Below are 19873 nucleotides of genomic sequence, written 5' to 3' on the forward strand. Positions count from 1 at the left end.
CTGACATTCTTAAACTTGAAATGATAACAATTTGATTGGTTCCATTTTTTCTTTGCCCCTGGGGTTCATCGTAGTCTAACCATGTTGTAATGTATCTCAAAGTAGTTTTCTTATCACAGAGAATAAAAAAGTCAATTGTCATACTTCCCTAGGGTACTTAGTTCAAGAGTTATAAGGTCGAGTTAGTAGGTCAAATGTCAAATACTTCATACACAGAGGTCAAAATTTTAATATGGTCTCAAATTACTCCCCTTAGCATAAGGAATCTGAAGCATATACTTAAAGGGGCATTTCGTGATCCACAGCCTCATCCCCCACTTTTCCCAAAAAAGTTGAGATTTTTACACCACTGGATACCTCTGGCTACATAATGTTTATGTACCAAATATTTCTTGCAGATTAATTCGTTTAGCAAAAATATCGTTAAAATTTGAATTTCGTTCTGGTGCACCAGAACGAAATTACAACACATTGTCTATGGAGCAGTGTAATACACATAATCATGCATAACTCGCAAACGCAAAATCGGAATCAACTGAAATTTTGGAAATAAGCTTTTTTCGTGGATATCTACTGAAAAATGTCATAAAAAGAGGATGCTAGGATCACGAAATCCTCCTTTAACTCACAATTTGGGTGCAATTTGTATTATTTTCCAAGAGGAGTAACTTGAGCCAAGGCACAATTAAATCGGTACATTTTGAAAATGTGGCCTCTGTGCATATAATATTTGCCATTTGACCTAATTTATTATAAATGTATAACTCCTGCACTAAGCACCCTAGTGCGATATGGCAATATATATTTTTTATTCCTAAATAGCAATGAGAAGATCAATTTGAAGTATATTACAACAGGATAGCACGCATTTTACATTTTGTCCCCATTATGACCATCCACCCCTTGTGGGAAGGACATAAAAATGTTTCTAGTTTTATTACTTGAGGGGTAAAGATACCAAAATTCATTGGTTCCACTAATGTAGCAAGAAAAAATGCTAACTTAAAAATTACACCATATAGTGCCATGGACTATTAAACGTAACTAAATATCCGTCACAATTGTTGTCAATTTATTCGTATAATATATTTATGTGACACACTTTACAGAGACTTGCCGAAACTGGAGAATAATAGTTATTGAATTTACCATTCTTATTGTAGTCTCCCAACCATGAACTAAGTGAATGAATCTGCATCTATTTATAGAATTTACGTCACTCTCTCTGCACGTTAAGGCTGCACAAAACAACAAGCCCCCTTATTCTGTTCTTTGGGAACCATTGTACCACATTTTGTTTTTAATTTTAGAAACCCAGCAACAAATAAAGTGATTGCATACACTTACCTCATGAAAATAGTATCAATATAATTAGGCCTATGTCCATTAATCACAAAATTACTGTTAGGTTAATCAACGTCTGTCCCATTTTCGGTATAGCAAACTTTATTAGCAAGTTTTTCATATTCTGACTACCGAGACTTACCACCATTAGCCAATCAAAGGACTATATACAATGGTTCTCTTCAATTTGGATAATGACACAGTACATAAACATCTAAAAAAGGAACTGACCCCCCTTAAATAATGACCATTATTCAAAAACGGTAATTTTATTACAAATCTGCAGAATCTATTTCTGCACATTTTGACACCTCGTTTGTAGCAATTGACTAAATATTGACGTCACAGCGTACATTTAAATCAATGTAGCCCAAGATCTGAAAGTTGCAATAAATTATATTTATTTTGCATTCAGTGTAATGGAAATCTGTATAATGATATCTGAGTGTTTTTGTATTGTAAAAATTTGTATGTAAGTGCAACTTTCAAATCTGGACCTCGCTACATTACATTGACCGGTGTTTTATTGTCTTCTAGGCTATCGTATCAAATAAGGTGTCAAAATGCGCAGAAATAAATTCTGCTTCCAACGCATTTTTCAGATTTCCAATACAATAGCCCCTTTTTGAATAATGGCTATTGTTTAAGGGGGGTTAGTTACTTTTTTTTAGATGTTTATTTCGCTGGTAGCAGTATCGAATTATTAAGTTCACTTTGAGGCCTGTTATGTCAAAAATGTCAATTTTTAATAATTTGCCATACGATTGTACTATAAATTGCGAATTTTAAAAAAACATTCTTCGTATTCAGAATAAAATTTGGTGTGCCTGATGTACTCTCAGGTCTCACAAAAATTATTCTGGAAAGGTGGATGACCGGGGAGCAGTCATGAACCCTTTAAGTCGTTTCTATGAAGAAATTCTAACAAGTCTACATACATTATGTGAGCCTTATCGGATTTTTTTTTTCAGTTAGGTGGATCCGGCATTATTTAAGATTATATCCTTCATTAATATATTCTCGTTCATTAATTGGTTAAACGAGTATCATGTGACCAAAAATAATTTAACTATTTTGCAAAAAGCCGATGATGAGGGGATGGAGTACTATTCAAAGTACTATTTCCCGGGGAAATAGTTTTACTATCTCCCTCTGAGCGCGTATGACCTCATAGCCGCGTCACAGTTCCTAGTGGTCGGTGCAACTCGCCACGCACGCTGGATATCAGTACCGGTTCCGGGGTATTAATGCATGTTGTCTTGCGAAGCACACACGCAGCACAGGAGTGGATTTAACATACGGCGGTTCACAGTATAATCTGAGTTACATCAGGATCAGTATCTTAATATTGACAGTGAAATAACAGAGAACATGGTTACTCGTTTCGCGGTGGTATTGTAGAGGAATTAAAACATTTTCACGGTAAGCTTTAGTCACTCAACTGTGTGCGTGCTTTGTGCATACGTGCATTCAATCAAAACAAAGCAAGGCTAGCCTAGCCTTGACTAGGCCTAGCCTACATTTATACCTAGGCCTATGTCTATAATAAAGGCCTTGCGTAACCAATCGATGAACAAATATATTAATGAAGGATATAAAACAAATATTTACTGCTCTAAATTCGGGATCTGGTGGAATCTATTGGTCCCCTCGGTGAACTGGAGACCGTGAGCCTACTATTTTCCCTCGACCCGGCGGTCTCGGGAAAATAGTAGGCTCACGGTCTCCAGTTCACCTCGGGGACCAATAGATTCCACCAGATCCCTCATGAGCAGTAAATATTTGTATACTATATAATCTATAAAATTATAAATATGTTTTGTTTATTTATTCGTTTTGTACTAGAAAAAGTGCCAGCAAAGCTTAAAATAAATAGCACCATCAGTGTTCTCATCTGGTTAAAAGTGTTACAATGGCTACAAGGCCAAAACAAGGGTGATCGAGTTTGTGTCACCGTGGGTTTTGGAAGGGAAGCTTTATTTATTTTTTTTTATTTTAGATTCACATGGTAGAAAAAATAATGATTTAAGAACTTTATATCCGATTTAAAGAAAAATGGGCATATGGAGTCTTGATGTCTGCTTTAACTGAAGCAAAGAACATAAGATTCCGAAGTTATCCAAAATAGTGTTTTTCCTTGTGTGTTTGGATTATGTGCTTTATGTCATATGTGCTACAGTTACCACTTAGGAAAAATAATAATAAATTAATAGCGTTTGCAATCAGTGCAGATTTAAACGCATACAACACACACAAAAAATACTCAACATTGGTGTTATTTTATTTTATTGATGTCAATGCAGTAAATATTACAATTTATAGTCGTAGATAATAATACGATCCCCATGTTGTAATGTTTAGTTACCAATATTTTAGTTTGATTGATTAACAGCTCTTTTATATTCAGTACATTTACATAATAAATTTGTGACAAAATACATGTCAAAACAAATAATTTTTTTCTTGAATTGTGCTTAACTTTTTACAACTTTATTATATATGGAATACTATTTTTATTTATTCATACCATGTTCTTTTTACCCAATGGCTCCTTTTTTATAATCCCAGTATGGAAAGTGTAGAATAAATAAATCAGTAAATAAATAAACAATGCAACAAAACAAAATATTATAATAAATTAACTACTTTTGTCATAATTATGTAAATAAAGTATTGAGAGAGAAAAAAAGAAATAATGATAATTTGTATTGAATTTGAAAGGTGTCACCCTAGCAGTGTGCAAGATAAAAATAATTAAGTAAACAGAGTCATACTAAAAGCTGATTGATCTATGAATGCAAATTAACTTAAGAAATACCATTCGGAACATTAATGATTGGATTCTGAAGTGATTAAAATGTACATAATAATAGATGCAATAACTTGAAACATTAAAGCAGATAGTAAAATTTGCATAATTAATTAGTATTTCTTTCACACATAACGGATTTTTTCACTGTTAGATAAATACCAAACTGTGTAGACTCTCATTCATCTAGGCATGTTGAAATTAAGATTTAATTTGAATCTGGTCAACCAGACAGACCTATGTTGACGGACGAACCGACGACGTTGCGACTGAAACCTTCAGTCTTCAGCTGGGTTGTGATTCAATTGACCTTGAGTACCAGACACTTCCGGTATTGATGACAATCGACGAGGAATGTCATTTATGATTCGGTCCCAGCCGTGTGACAGCTTTACCTGGACGCCTCCTCCACGGTTGATAGATGGTTGCTCCGCTCTCACCCAGATTGCCTCTTTCACACCCCGTTCAAACCAACGCTGCTCACTGTCTAAAATACGGACATCCGTGGTGTCAAAGTGGTGTCCGCTGGGTTTCAGATGTAGAAAACCCGATGAGTCGTTTCCACCTGAGCTGGCTCTGCGGTGTTGTAGCATGCCATCATGAAGAGGTTGGGCGGTTCTCCTATATAAGAGTCCTGACAGGCTTGCTCACCCGAACAGCGTACCCGGTATACCACTCCACCGATCCTGATCCTTGGGCTGCTTGCCCTTGGGACACTGGCGGATCGTGTTTGTAGGTCACAGGTCACCATGGTATGGGATAGTGATACTTATAATTCACACCGTCTGATTCGTGCTCGTGGCAGCGGTTGTGGTGTTATCCTTGTTCAGGGCCTTGTTTATAGCCCAGTCCTGGTAACAACAGTTACCCAGAGCTTTGCGCAGATGTTGATATTCCGTGATCTTGTCGAAGTCCTTGGTAATGATTGAATCAGCTCTATGGAACAAAGTATTGACCACGCCGAGTTTCTGAATTAGCGAGTGATTAGAACCATATTGTAGGTACGTGTGTGTGTCTGTTTTCGATAAACAGACACAGTAAGGGCGCGATCGACTTTCACGGACACTAGACAGTCGAGAAAAGCGAGTTTGTTGTCTAACAATCCTTCCTGCATGAACTTGATATGAGGATCAATTTGATTGATGTGGTTGAAAAACCTGTCACGTTCATTGGATTTAATCGTACACATTGTACCGGGAAACTTTGACAAAGCAATGCGTTCAAATCTTCCCATATACAGGTTAGAGATTATCGGTGAAACAGTCCTATCGGTGAAACAGGACATTCCTCGTCGATTGTCATCAATTGATACCGGAAGTATCCGGTACTCAAGGTCATTTGCATCACAACCCAGCTGAAGACTGAAGGTTTCAGTCGCAACGTCAGTTCGTCCGTCAAAATAGGTATGTCTGGTTGACCAGATTTAAATTAAATCTTAATAAGATAAGTACCCTTTTAATTTTGACTCAAAAGTGTCACTCTGTCAATCGAGACTGAGATCGGTCCTTTTAATGTGTTATAAAGGGTTCCAAAAGAACTCTCCCTTTAAAACTGTACAACTTTCGTTTGCATAACTTGACGTACATTTTTTTTTGAAAACTTTAAAAATCTGTGAAAGAGGAAACATTTTTCTTTCCTCCCAAAGTTTTTCATTCTCAAAATCATTTTTCTTTGGAGAAAAATAATCATATTTTCCAAAAATGATACTTTCAGAAAAACTTGTACTTTTCAACATCCTATATGTACAAAACGTGATCAATGTTTTTATTGATTTAATAACCTGTTTGCTTGTTTTCTTTAATTGTATGTGTCCGATAACTCACTCACCCATGCAATCATCTTTCAGATAAAACAATGATTTATTGACATGAATTTGGTCAAGAGTGGGGTTTTCTTTGAAGTTTTTACTCAGCAGGTGTTTAAACAATTGCAAAATGACTATAGGAGGAGAAGGTTTGTAGTGTGGTGCTTAGTTCTTTCGTTGGCAAGAACAGACGAAATTTACTGGCAGAATGGTAATCATGGTAAACTGAAAGAGTTGCAACTTCTAGAGCGACGGCTCTATTGAATAAATGTGCAAGCGAAAGAAGAAATAAATAAAACGAATCATTCTTTTGTACTGCATGATGGTTACATGGGTAACTGATTATCGAGAGATCAGAAAAAGAAAGGTAAAGGAAAAGAAACCAATTAGATTAATCATAACATTGATATCGAGAACGTTTTTTTGTACATTAAATGTATGGGAAGTTGCGAAGTGCAACTTAACAGATCTGAATGTTATATAACTGTTGAAAAAATATTTAGCAAAAATGTTTTCCCAAAATATTTTACAGTAAAGTTTTAAAAACGTATTCATGATCATATATATCCCGACATTTAAATGTTCGTTTTGATTAAACGTTTTAAGAACGTTTTTGTGTTTGCGGGGAAGTTATTAAGCTACTTTACAAAACATGTCCCTTGTCATCAAACGTTAAAATTATGCTTTATTAACTTGATAACCATTTGCATTTTGGGGTTTTTTGTATCTAAATTAACGGGCTTTTATATTATTTACTGCTTTTGTAGCATTTAAAAATGCTACAAATTTCTGAAAATAACTTAAGTTGACATAATATTATAACACACACTGCTACATTAACTATGAATTTTACAAATGTCAATACGATAATATTTATATAAAGTTTATTATTTACATCTACATTCATATAATCGTAAAGATTCGCCTAATGGTGCTATGGGCTCCCTTGACATAAGTAGAATATTAGGCACAACCTAAAAGTGCCCTCCCGTAAAATTCCCACCAGCACATAAGGGCACGGGACCTTAATTTTAGTTTGGATTTCAGAGGGGCGCTCTTTATTTGAACACACAAATTTACTCCAGGGCAAAGGAGCCAAAGTGCGCCATTAGGCGACTCTTTACGGTATCTACACTTATATTGCCTTGCACACGGGTAAAGATAATCCGATAATGCATGGATCATTCAAGGCGATTGAAAGGGGAGTATGACCTAGTAAAATTTGCACTCAAATATTGAGGCCAAAAAAAGCTAAACATTCAAATAGTGGTATGGGTTCTAAATGGATATATAGATCAATTAGTGTGTTGGTTTTTTTTACTCAGTTTCGGTAAAATCAAAGAATTATTATTCATTACGCTACAGCATAATAGTTATTGCTAAACTGGACAAGTATGACTCCTGCTTTCCCACCGCATTGCAGTGTAACCTTTATAGAATAAGGCTAGGGGCCTATCGGTAGAATATGTGACCATCTATCTCAAACCTCTCGTAAAGTCGGCAAATTGAATTTCGAGTTACAGTCCAAAATGTGCATAAAGCTTGTATTCATAATGTACCTAATAATTGTCCTACAAGTTTCTCATTTCAGTCCAGTCATATACCAATCTTTAATCCTATTGTTGAAGAGGATAATAAGCTTATACGTATAGTAAATAGCTTTAGTCAATGAGAGGACATTCCTGAACCTCGTTGACTTGGGGATGATTTGAAGTGACCGCCAATTATGACCATTTGATATTTAATACCAGCAATGTAGAAAAAGAGATATATTGTAGCATCAAAATAATGTACCTTTTTACTGAAGGAGCAAAGTTTAACAAGCCATAACTCCACTTCTGGATATCGTTTGAAGTCAAATGATATATCATTGTAAATCTTATGATATATATTTTCTAAACATGGAAAAAAAACAAAATTGTCTAGGGGCCGACTTTACGAGCGTTTCGATGTGGATGGTCACATATATTAAATTGACAAAAACAATACTTATTGTTTAAAATTTAGTTTGCTCTTATTTCAGATCATCTGGTAATATCCTGAAACCATTTCACTGTGACAGTTATATTACATTATTATATATCTGCCAATAATATACACTTCTATACCTTTGTTATATTATTTTTTTTGGTGAAGTTCATTTTGCTATTATTTCTTAATACCTTATATACTAACTTTCTTTCTTACCATACAGGTTTCTACCATGGAGATAAAACCTGCTATTACACTGTTTCTATATATGATAGATCGTACATTATGGATGTCTTATATTTAGAGCAATGTAACGTTATGGTCATAATGGACCATTTTTTTTTTAGAATAATGCTCATACAGGGTTATACCATGTAGATACAACCTGCTATTACAGGAACACTGTCTTAAAATACAATGTACATAACAATTGTTAGAATTACACATGATAAAAATCACTATAAACAAACAACCAGATATAAACAAATATCAAATACATCTAATCAAAATTAGTGTGTAAAATAGAGCCCATCCTCACATACAAGACTTCGTCTTCGCACGTACGATACTGGCTACTTCGTCTTTGCACGTATGGGACTGGTTACTTCGTCTTCCCACGTAAGAGACTGGCTACTTCGTCTTCGCACGTACGAGACTGGCTACTTCGTCTTCGCACGTACGAAACTGGCTACTTCGCCTTCCCACGTACGAGACTGGCTACTTCGTCTTTACACGTACGAGACTGGCTACTTCGTCTTTGCACGTACGGGACTGGTTACTTCGTCTTCGTACGTACGAGACTGGCTACTTCGTCTTCGCATGTACGAGACTGGCTACTTCGTCTTCGCACGTACGTGACTGTCTACTTCGTCTTCGCACGTACGAGACTGGCTACTTCGACTTCGCACGTACGGGACTGGCTACTTCGTCTTCGCACGTACGAGACTGGCTACTTCGTCTTCGCACGTACGAGACTGGCTACTTCGACTTCGCACGTACGGGACTGGTTACGTCGTCTTCGCACGTACGAGACTGGCTACTTCGTCTTCGCACGTACGGGACTGGCTACTTCGTCTTCCCACGTACGAGACTGGCTACTTCGTCTTTGCACGTACGGGACTGGTTACTGCGTCTTCGTACGTACGAGACTGGCTACTTCGTCTTCGCATGTACGAGACTGGCTACTTCGTCTTCGCACGTACGTGACTGTCTACTTCGTCTTCGCACGTACGAGACTGGCTACTTCGACTTCGCACGTACGGGACTGGCTACTTCGTCTTCGCACGTACGAGACTGGCTACTTCGTCTTCGCACGTACGGGACTGGTTACGTCGTCTTCGCACGTACGAGACTGGCTACTTCGTCTTCGCATGTACGAGACTGGCTACTTCGTCTTCGCACGTACGTGACTGTCTACTTCGTCTTCGCACGTACGAGACTGGCTACTTCGTCTTCGCACGTACGAGACTGGCTACTTCGACTTCGCACGTACGGGACTGGTTACGTCGTCTTCGCACGTACGAGACTGGCTACTTCGTCTTCGCACGTACGGGACTGGTTACGTCGTCTTCGCACGTACGAGACTGGCTACTTCCTCTTCGCATGTACGAGACTGGCTATTTCGTCTTCGCACGTACGGGACTGGTTACGTCGTCTTCGCACGTACGAGACTGGCTACTTCCTCTACGCATGTAGGACACTGGCTACTTCGTCTTCGCACGTACGTGACTGTCTACTTCGTCTTCGCACGTACGAGACTGGCTACTTCGACTTCGCACGTACGATGAGCTTGACTTTGTTAATAGGCGTGGTTGGTGTTAACATAGGAAATGCAGCTCTTAGGTAACCTTGGGCATTCCCTGTCAAGCATCCACATCATGGATAAGATTGATATGATAACGGCTGTCCAATGGACTATTACCATTTTCACCAGTAAGAGACTAAAGCTATTTGATGACTCATAATTATTTGTTTCTTTGTTTCTTTTTTAAAGGTAAATATCTACAATATTCCTTCCTCCCACATAAATATTTACAATTAACACAAAACATGTACAACTCTTGTACATCTGGCCTAATATTCACAGCAATTTAAGTAGTTGTAAATCTAAAACTAACACCAAAGTGGTCCCAACAGACTATTGCACTTAGTGGGGGTGTAAGATGAATATAATTAAGTAAATAGAGTCCCACTAAACGATCATTACTAGTACATCAATACAATTTAAACTTTTCTATTTGGACTATTAATGATTGCCTTAAAAAATGTGATGTGGTCTGTGAAAACCCTTCACAATGTCGCATTATCCAATTTGTTTTATACAGATAATAAAGGCTTGAACTATTTCCTCTTTTTTGCGATCCTTTTTTGGTTTTAAATGTCTGTTCTATAACTACACAACTAAAAAATATCACCATATGAAGGTTTTTCACATATCATATCACAAATGTACATACGGTATTCAATGGATTAAAACATTGCAACAGTACCTGGGACGATACTTTTTAATTCATATTCTAAATATAATGATGCCAATAAAGCTTCGTTTTTATAATAATTTTGATAATTTGTTTTTTGATAACCATTCTAAATGGTTAGACATTAAACAGTATCTTCATCCGAAGGCATTTAATGTCATATTTTGATCATTTGGAACAAAAAAAAAATGTTGATCAAATACTCCACACACTATACAATATTGCTATCTTTACAAATGTTTATACGATAATAATATTATTGGTCACAATGGCTTATATGTTTCATATTTAGTTATCTATTTATATTTTTATGGAATCCATACAGGGCAAGGCTTAGTGTTACTATTAGTCGCCTCAGTGGCTCCATCGGCATCGTTATTGGTGACATTAGTAGCATTATTGTCGTTATTAGTCGTGGGATTGGCGTCTTCAATATCGATATTATTGTTATCTTTAGTGTTACTATTAGTCGCCTCAGTGGCTCCATCGGCATCGTTATTGGTGACATTAGTAGCATTATTGTCATTATTAGTCGTGCATTTGGCGTCTTCGGTATAGATTTTAGTGGTATCTTTAGTGTTAATATTAGTCGCCTGAGTGGCGCCATCGACATCGTTATTGGTGACATTAGTAGCATTATTGTCATTATTAGTCGTGCGATTGGCGTCTTCAGTATCGATGTCAGTGTTATCTTTAGTGTTGATTTTAGTCGCCTCCGTGGCGCCATCGGCATCGTTATTGGTGACATTAGTAGCATTATTGCCATTATTAGTCGCAGTACCTGCGTCATGAGTACTGTCATTAGTGCCATCTGTAACGTTGACGAGTCTATTTTTAGCCGCACCGGAAAAACTGGTCGATCCTTGTTCGGGGTCATCATTAGCCGTTTTTGCCCTTTCGTTGCTGTTTGTTCGCGACATTTCATGGGCCATTGTCTGAAAAATGTATTAGAAAGATAACAATTAATTCAGTAACATGAAATGTAATTAAATATCTCCCACACACCACACACACACACCCTACCCACCCCATCGATCCACACACACCACACACAAACAAACCCCCCACCCCACCGACCCACACACACAACACACAAAAACACCCCTACCCACCCCACCGACCCACACACACCACACACAAACACACCCCTACCCACCCCACCGACCCACACACACCACTCACAAACACACCCCTACCCACCCCACCGACCCACACACACACACACACACACACACACACACACACACACACACACACACACACACACACACACAAAACAAACACAACACACCACACACAAACACACCCCTACCCACCCCACCGACCCACACACACACACAAACAACACACACCCCTAGTCACCCTACTGACCCACTCACACCACACACAAACACACCCCTACCCACCCCACCAACCCACACACACCACAAACAAACACACCCCACCCACCCCACCGACCCACACACACCACAAACAAACACACCCTACCCACCCCACCGACCCACACACACCACACACAAACACACCCCTACCCACCCAACCGACCCACACACACCACAAACAAACACATCCCTACCCACCCCACCGACCCACACACACCACACACAAACACACCCATCCCCACCCCATCGACCCACACACACCACACACAAACACACCCCTACCCACCCCACCGACCCACACACACCACACACAAACACACCCCTACCCACCCCACCGACCCACCCCCACCACACACAAACACACCCCACCCACCCCACCGACCCACACACACTCACAAACCCCCCCCCCCCCACCGACCCACCCCCACACACACAAACACACCCCCACCCCACCGACACACACACCACACACAAACACACCCCTACCCACCCCACCGACCCACACACACCACAAACAAACACACCCCTAGTCACCCTACCGACCCACTCACACCACACACAAACACACCCCTACCCACCCCACCAACCCACACACACCACAAACAAACACACCCCTACCCACCCCACCGACCCACACACACCACAAACAAACACACCCTACCCACCCCACCGACCCACACACACCACACACAAACACACCCCTACCCACCCCACCGACCCACACACACCACACACAAACACACCCCTACCCACCCCACCGACCCACACACCACCACACAACAAACACCCCTACCCACCCCACTGACCCACACACACCACACACAAACACACCCCTACCCACCCCACCGACCCCATACACATTTTGCGCAACTTTACGAGAGGACAAGCAAGAGGAACCTATGTCTTGGTGCAGTATTTTACCATCAGGTGAGATGAAGAAAAATGACTTGTTCTGGGTCCAATACCTACCCGTGGTACATCTTCTACTTTGTTCGTTAGCAGACGCCGCCACTGCTTTAGAATGCTGTTGCGAACCTGAAGAAAAACAAAAACACGAAAGAGCATCAATATACTAGAACAGTGTTACTTGCTCTCAGTACAAGGGAAAAGTTACGATAATATATTTTGTAAGGCATTGAGTTTGTTGCATTTGTTGCTGTGCTTCATAGTCAAGATTGGCATCGTAGTTTTAAAGTTAGCTCAATCGGTAAGCTAATCTCTGCTCGAGCTCGAGCATTTGTAGCTTTGCTAGTCTGCACTCTTAGAAAGAGAAATTGGAAAAGCGTGAATTATTCTGTATTAAAGAACGTTCCCCGCTAAACATGCGTCACTCAGGGAGTTACCCAGGGATGCACAGGTTTATTGTGCTTTGTTTAGGGCGACAATCTGTAAATTAGATGTAGAGGTCTAGTCATGCGCAATGTCACTAAATCACTACGAATTTTGTTGATGTTTGCTTTGCTCTTTTTACGACACGCGACAACAAGCATAATTGTGGCAAAGGGCCATTTTTGATCATTAGAAACTAGGAACGCGTACAACTAATGTGGCTCCACAAATGTTTGGCAGTTTGCGCGGGTGTACAAATTTGTGTGGCGTGGAGTGCGTGCTGACGTATTTGGAAAAGACCTTTTAAAATCAAAAATAAAGCAATTTATATAGCACATTATGCCAGGCCTCAATGCGCTGAACAGAGATACTAAACCTGCAAATACATTATGCAAACACTACAAAAGTACATATTCTAATAGGCAAATACAACCATTTTCGACTGTTTGAAAACTTTTCATTTTAACTTTTTTGAAATGCATATTAGTGTATATTTATTTGTGTATGCATATTAGTTATTTGCGGATTGCCTTTTTCTGTCCGTGGCTCGAATTGTCTAAGATACTGACATGCACCATTAAGTCCAAGCAACCAACAAACCTCAATTGTTTCCTTATATCAAAAAAGATCTTAATCAAAAAATTCGATTACCTCAGAGTTCACCACACATATCACCATTACAAGGTAGACACCCTGAAAATAATTCAGAGAAAGTATAACAATATTTATTGACGATGTCAAACAGGTGTATTATCTTTGATCGTTTAAATGTTCTTTCATTATGTGTGATTATTTGCCTTGTCCTTGATTGTTGCAAACCCCTAATGTTCCATATTAGACTCTATATACTTTTACATTTTGTACAGATTATAGCTCTGAAGTAATACCAAAATAAGTACAAACGTTCCCCGCATAATGTTGGTTTGAGCTAGACCTCACAAAATTGGTATATTAAGGCTATGTACAAAATTATAAGCCGCAAAATTGATTTGGGGTAGTAAAAGCTCTACCAACGTACGATTTTCAACGAAATATTAAAGGGAATTACAACTAAAAACGGTATGTGTTGAAATACTTTCACAAGAGCAAAGTTAAAATAATGACTGTTGTTGTTGTAGAAATCTACAATGGGCCTCACATAAGCCCCTCTACGGCATGGTCGGCCCTACCCCTGGGTAAGGTTCTGGGGTACAAATTATTAGTTAGTTGTGGGGTAATTAAACACAAGCAATTTTTTTGCTGGATAAAAACACATGAAGGGGACCCGACCCTTCCATCCCCACTTCCTTCATAGTTTTAGGGTTAAATAAAAATAGAGGATCCCACTTTATTTTTGCTCTACGCAGCATCTTCACAAGTACCGAATTATGTAAATCACTTTATGTAACTCGATGCCCTGGCATTTGTCATTTTGTTTCCTTCGTTTTTAGTCCTTTGTTTATCTTTTTGGACCCATTGCTGATAATTCGGAGATCTAATAATCTAGACAAAAACACACATGTCCCTATAATATATGGTACGGTTTACCGCAATACGAATAGATGTGTTTATTAGCTTTTTGCATACCTGCAAACTGCTAAGAATGTCAAACATATAAGTCAAATATATGTTGTAATTTCCAGCCAAACCTACAATCCAACCAATCCCAAGCATTGGCAGCAGCATAAAGACACCTCGTAAACCAACTCTAAAAAAATACATGTCAAAGGTCAGCTTTAATGCATACGTATATTATTTGTAATTTGTAACGATAACACAAAGTGACAGATGGGGGATATTGATTTCAGCATGTTCACTTAAGTGATGTTAAAGTAGTAATTTTGTATCATTACAAAATATAAACCCAAAACTAGAACCTCCTATAGTCCCCGTTCCCTTCATAGTTTTAATAAATTATGTAAATTATTCAAAAGCAAACACGGCTGTCTTTTTTCTTACAGGGTTGCCGTTTTCTTTCTTCTTCTATCTTCTGTCAACCATTACATTTGCTCTGGCACTCACACGCTTACATCGATTTTGACCTAACTTGGATACAACCATCACTGACCATAACCATACATAACACATGAAACTCGTGTGGTCAAAGGTTACCACAAATTACGTACGGCAGTGACGCAACATGCACATATTTAGGGTCACAGGTCATTAAGGGGTCACTTCGGGTATAAATCAAAATGTTATTTCTCCGACAAATTACGCACGACAGTTACTCTACATGCACACATGAATTCTTATAATGATAGGAAGAGATAAAAAGACTAAATCGCGTCTTCTGTCATCTGTACTGTCATCTGTCAATCAAACTCGTGCACGGTTTGTTTAAAAATGTCGTGATAATATGTAGGAAACTTTCTTTTCCGAAGGCGCCATGTCAACAAAATCTAGAAAAGTTGCTTTTAGCCTTGATTAAGTACGTAATTTTTCGTCATATTCTGCTATTCCTTTTCTCCGATCGGCACCAAATAAATCGACCTTCCTTTTACGTGCTGTTAACCAATCAGGGATCGTAGGGAATTTGATTGACAGTGACGTCAGACGCCAAAAAGTATTTTATCTCTGTCTTCAATTATAGTATTCAGTGTCTATGAATCACACAGATTTGGTGTCAAAGGTTATTAAGGGTTCATTTCCGGTATAAATTAAAACTAAATACCTTTACAATATTACTTGCCCATATTAAAATAATTGAAAATAACCATAAATATGTGCAACGTAGGAGAGTGACGTAGATCGTGATCGTAGGGAATTTGATTGACAGTGACGTCAGACGCCAAAAAGTATTTTATCTCTGTCTTCAATTATAGTATTCAGTGTCTATGAATCACACAGATTTGGTGTCAAAGGTTATTAAGGGTTCATGTCCGGTATAAATTAAAACTAAATACCTTTACAATATTACTTGCACATATTAAAATAATTGAAAATAATCATAAATATGTGCAACGTAGGAGAGTGACACCACTTGTACACATGCATTGCTATTACCCTAGTATTTATGGGTGGAACACTGATTTGGGGTCAAAGGTAATTAAAGGGGTCACTTTTCGTCCGAAACGAAATTCCTTTGAAATGGCTCTTCTGCCACAAATAATTTAGCAGAGTGATGCCACGTGCACACATGCTTTTACATTAGCCAATGTCAATGCGTTTTCAGATATTATTGGGTCAAAGGTCATTACGGGTCATACCACGGCTGTGTCATAGACTACAGTAATGTCTAGCTATAGTTTGTATACAACGACCGTATAAACAAATTGCCCTGTTGCGCAATTGCTCCGGTTATCGAAATTCTGGGTAGGATAATAATCTACTTACTTGACTAAGGCAAGATTCTCATGGTTAGGAGTTGTAGTAGCAGCTTTAACCGTTTTGAAGATTACAATCACAAGAACCCCGAGGTTGGTCTAAAATTAGATAAAAGATTGGTGAACAAATATTTATTGAAATGTTTTATATTATCAACAAGTACTGTGTTATAAATCCGCCGGTGTCTTAGCTAGCCACCCGTCCCTCGGTAATTCTTGACTTGTAGAATGAATGCCTGTACCATCACACGATCTGCTAAATGTTAAATATAATGATTGAATAAATCAAAGCTATATGAATAGATATTTGAAATGACGAAGGTCTGGTTTTGGTAAAACTGCTTGTCGAATCCTTGACCAAGATAGCCAGCAAATGTTTAAATAATTTCTATTTATTCAAATTATTTGTGAACAATTTCCACAAATCATTGAAACGTCCCTACTTTGAAAGAGGCTAACTTTGCTTGATCATTATTGTAAACGAATTTACTGATTAAGGAAATGTATAACTTGCATATTATACAAATATTGACTGCTATGAGGGGCATGGTTAAAATTATAGGCCCAAGGTGATCTCAAAACCATGACTATGCCCCGAGGCGTAGCCGAGGGGCATAGTCATGGTTTTGAGATTACCGCGGGCCTATAATTTTAATCATGTCCCGAATAAAAAGCAGTCAATATTTGTTTTATATACCAAATCTTAAGATTCTTGTCATCTGTTTGATTAAAAGCATCGATTTTGGGAAGAGAAATTAATAGTTTCAATGCGAACGGCACACAGATTACGATCTGCGATTTCTGCGTAATTATAACGCGTAAAAACATTAACGTGTGCGTAATATCATTTTACGCTGGGAAAACGCGCAGTTTGATCGTGACGCACGTGACCGGTCCATAGTTCATTTCCATGGACCGGTCCATAGTTCATTTTGCGGGCATAGTTAATTCAATGACTGCACTTTCAACCAATCAGATGACAGGAATCTATATATGAGGTATATAAAGGTGGATATTTACCGTTATTATGAACAAGACGGGACCAAGAAATGCCCAAATTAATCCACGCTCCGTGGACAACCAGCATCTATATAATCCGGAAGAATCAAATATTATTTAGTTCGGTTATTTTACCACATTTACTTTGATAACATGGGTTTATTTCTGAATACACGATTAGTTTGATTAGCTGATTTACGATTTAGAATACAATGTCATAATCATTTTGAAGGATGATGACGATGATTACGACGACGATGCTGACTGACGACGATGACTGCGATGATGATGTTGAAGATGAATGATATTGTATAATTGTTTACTCACCGTTGACGATATCCATAGTAATTGTGGCCAACAGCAAGAGACACGGTCGTTGTCAAGACGGGAATTCCTATAATATTGCACAGTTAATATTTTTATTTCGTGATAATAAAATATTTTCATCAAAACAATATACAAATATACGATTTTGACAGCTGGGTTAGTTGCGTATACAGTTCTATTACGAAGATTTATCACACCGACACGTACACCGAGTACCTCGTGCTTAACGAGGGCCTAGACACCCGTGCTCGCAACGTAAGTGTTCGGAAAACGTCGAAAATGGGATCTTGTAATTTGCTTGTTAATTTGCCAGGTCCTTTCACATAACTGCTATGCAAGGTGTGGATAGGGGTGTGTGTGTGTTTTAAGGAGGAACGTGCGCAAGTATGGTAAATGTGACGTGTGCTGTACGCCAACATAGGTTGAATAAAAACAATACTAAGGAAATAAATAGATAGAATCTCTCCCAAAAATAAAAGTCATTTTGGAAATCGGTCATCAGCACGATTTTACTCCCCTTGGAATTATTTTTTATTTTTGCCCCTGACAACTTACCCCTCATATGCACCTGGTGTTAGACGAACAGTAAGCCTATAAATAAGGCTACAATACATTAATATAGTGGCGCGTCTTATATTGTTTCCTTCTCAACGAGTGGGGTTGCTCTTCTTTTTTAAATCTTGCGTAAGGTGGGGTCAGTATTTGTGACGGGCAAGTTGCAAATTCTCCAACATCTCCCTTCACCACCACCACGCCGCCAAAGTATTTATGACCACTCATAAAAGACACGTTTTATTTCTTACCCCAACCGATGACAAAATAAGCGATCTTCATACTCCTCTCCATTCCGTAGACTAAGACAATCATACGGAATAAGTGTATGGCTTCCACACACATCCATCCAAACGTAGACAGGAATGAGCAATGAAGCAACACAGCTACCGTCTTACATAATTCCTGATAATAAGGTAAATTGATGTTAGGTCACAAAATGAAGCATTTAGACCGTTTTAAACCCTGAAATTTAAGACTTCTATATTATTTTCAATTAAATATTAAGTCGATATCAGCTAATGCTATCAGTCGGTACTTTATAATGTCGTTATGAATTCGGCAGAGTGACGAATCGAGAATTTTGATCAAATTGAGTTTTTGTATCCTTATGATTATGTTTCAGGTTATCTTTTATTTCCACCAAAAATTAATGGTAAATCTTACTCACCGACGTAGTTATTGAAATTTTGATTTGGACGAATCGCGCCTAAGTGAAGGAATGACGGAACCAAATCGTCAGCCGCATCACATACCGACGTATTTGCAAAATACGCATTTCGAGAAAATCGAGGTTGAAAATTTAGCGATTTCATTTGCTGCATAATCTTTGTCACCCCGCCCCCTCCCCCTCCCTGCACTGGACTTTAAAGATAGTGCTTTGAAATCGTGTTTTAAACTTACGGCATTCTTTTTTGCGACGTCACTAACAGTCAGTATCACTATTGCCACTAACATGGCTGTCATGAGCTGAATATGAATTACCATTCGTTCTGATCGAAACACAGATTCCTTCCTAACAATAAAAAATGATAAAGAGATATATAATATAATACCGTAGACAGATAAGATACATGTCATATGGAAAAAAGTCTTTTAAATTCGTAAGAATCAGTTTCAAGTCTTCTCGACGGCTGGGGTAGATATATTCATAACTCTGTAACTTATATGGCAACTGCTTGAATAAATTGCCAAATAGTTGTATTATACATTTATTGGGCAATGTATTCAATTATTTGCCATATATGTAATTTTACATAATTTTTCCTACGTCTATTTAAAATGTTTTGATCAATTAATGCCTTAAAAATAGTTCATGTAATTCTATTAATCATTTAAATTTATATTAATATTACCTAAAGAAAAACATCGTAAGTAGTGCAAAACCAAGAGCTATCACTGACAGAACATAACCAAAGTAGTTCAAAACTGTCGCTGCTTTTGAATAAGACTCGGGAAATTCGTCCTGATAAAAAAAATCATAAATTAATAACATTATGAAAACTATAAATGGCGAGGAAAAAATGGCACGCAGCCCACTATTAAAAGATGCAGCAACTTAACAGACGTTAGTC

The sequence above is a fragment of the Amphiura filiformis genome, chromosome 10, assembly GCF_039555335.1.
Source record: "Amphiura filiformis chromosome 10, Afil_fr2py, whole genome shotgun sequence".
Classification (NCBI taxonomy): domain Eukaryota; kingdom Metazoa; phylum Echinodermata; class Ophiuroidea; order Amphilepidida; family Amphiuridae; genus Amphiura; species Amphiura filiformis.